Genomic DNA, 2,529 nt, shown 5'->3' on the forward strand with positions numbered 1-2,529 from the left:
GGTATTAAATTATTAAATATTAATATTTAAAAAAATATTAATACTAATATTTTTTAAATAAATATAATAATATATATTTTCAAATAAAGATGGTATATAGTAATATTATTAATTCTCTATTAATATGATATTATTATTTTTAAGTAATTTAGACTTAGAATCAAACCAAATTATTATTTAGTTAAATATAATAATAATATTTAAATAAATATAATATTATTTAAATATTTATTAAATTTAATTATAGTAAATTTAATAAAAAGAGAGTAAAAAAGAAGGGTAAATATAAAATGAAACATTATTTTATTTTATTTAATATAATGATATTAAATTTATTATTATATAAATAATAATATAATATTATTTAGTACAAAATTAATATTTTCTTAGAATAAACTATTTATTATTATTTATTATTAATATTAAATAAATTAGTACTATTATTTTTAAAATAAATATAATAATATTAATCAAATAAATATAATATTATTTATTTTATTTTATTAAATATAAAATATTAAATTAAATTAAATTAAAAACGGTAGAAAAGGGAGATGTGGGAGTGGTCCCACTCCCCACTCCAAAAATGGGTGAGGTCCACGGAGTGGGATTCTCAATCCGGAGCTAATTTGTTGAAGTAAACATTGGAGTAGGAGGAATACACACTTCTCACTCCCACTCCAGAAAGTAAACATGGCATAAATGTATTTTCACTATCTTCAAGGAATTATTGATTTGGGTTTATGTTATTCTATTGAACTAATGAAAAATTTAGGTCTTGTTGATTACACAAATTTAGCTTATATATCTGATCTCAATAAAGCTTGTTTGCAAACGGGATATGTTTTTATTTATAATGGAACAATGATTTCTTGGAAATCCATGAAGCAAACTCTTGTTGCTACATCCTCCAATCACTATAAGATTCTAGCATTGCATGAAGCAAGTAAAGAATTCATATGGCTACCTTGTTATCCATCATATCCAAAGTGCTTATAAATTATTTTTAAGTGTGGATGTCCCAATAGTTATATTTAAAGATAATGTTGTATGTATAGTTACAAAAGCTCTAACCACATACGTCACTAAAGTTCTTCTACACTCATGAGATACAACAAACAAGAAGATTGATATTAAGGAGGTACACTCCATAAATAATTTTGCAGATATAATTACAAAAGCTCTAACCACATCAATATTTGAGAAGATAGAAATGCGCCATTCAAACAAACTATTGAGTTGGTCATTAGGGAGAGCCCCCATCGAGAGGAGTACTCATCAAGGGGAGCACTATCTTACAAGTGAAGGACTTCTACACCTTAACTAGACACGGGTGTATTGTACTCTTTTTTTCCTTTGACTAGATTTTTCTATTAAATTTTTATTAGTAAAGAATTTTAATGAGAGTTCTGAAGCACGTCCAATACCAATGTATGATTCGTGAATGTATAGTTCTTTTGCTTAGATTCTTATCCCACTGAACTTTTCTTTACTAAAGGTGAAGTACAGTTATTATGAAGTGGGGCATGGGAAGGGGGAGTGTTATGGTAGCTGCTTTAACAACAAAGTGCACACCGTTTGCATGCGTGATCTCATTTACTGGATTTTATTAGCCAAATAGCTATGCTAGTATTAGCTAATTGGCTAAGCTATTTGGTGGACCAAAACTTTTAGAGCTGTTTTGTTAACTCAGCTAAGAAAAATTAGATCAGGTGTGGGTGTCTTGTCCTTATATATGTGGCTAACTTTCATTGGTTACAAATCACTACATATAGGGGCAATAATCACTATAGTTGTACAATTATTCAGAAAATGCAGAAGAGGAATAAAAGCTTCTTATGGCTTATTGGTGTAATCTCCCTTTCCTTTAATTCAATTATTATTTATTTTATACTCTCAATAATTACAACACAAAGGACATTATGATCGTTTTCTCTTTTTACCATGAAACCACTTAATTAGTCGAGGGGCGCTTCCTAGCTAATTGGAGATCACCAAATTTTACACTCATTGTGGGAACTTCTCAACTTCATAACATTAGATTTTACGATGGTTAATTAATTATTTGGTTGGTGAGAAAGGAATTGATGTTTGGATCCGCAGTCAAATATCGCAACAAATTTAAGGTTATAAGGATCTAAAGCCTCCTTTCTACTTCAATAATTTATGTAAATAATGAGATAATTGTGTTACAAAATTTTACGTTTGGGATCGTTGAGATTAATAACTATTTACATTTAATACTGGCCGCATAAATTATGACACTTTATATATGCTGTTCATATCACATTGAATCTCATGTTCAATAAACAAAACTACACAGATTCTTTAATGTGTAAAAAGATGTGGTTCCTCCCCTATTTAATGAACATTAATATTTGGACCATCATTCAATTTATTCTCAAACAAATCATGTAATTGTTAATTAGCAACATGCACACAGATTTTTTTTAAAAAAAATTAATCTGCTAATTAACTCATTGGAGCCACCTTCTTTTTGAAAAGTATTACGATTCTGAAGCTGCATTC

The sequence above is a fragment of the Citrus clementina genome, unplaced genomic scaffold (genome assembly GCF_000493195.1).
Source record: "Citrus clementina cultivar Clemenules unplaced genomic scaffold, Citrus_clementina_v1.0 scaffold_5, whole genome shotgun sequence".
Lineage (NCBI taxonomy): Eukaryota > Viridiplantae > Streptophyta > Magnoliopsida > Sapindales > Rutaceae > Citrus > Citrus x clementina.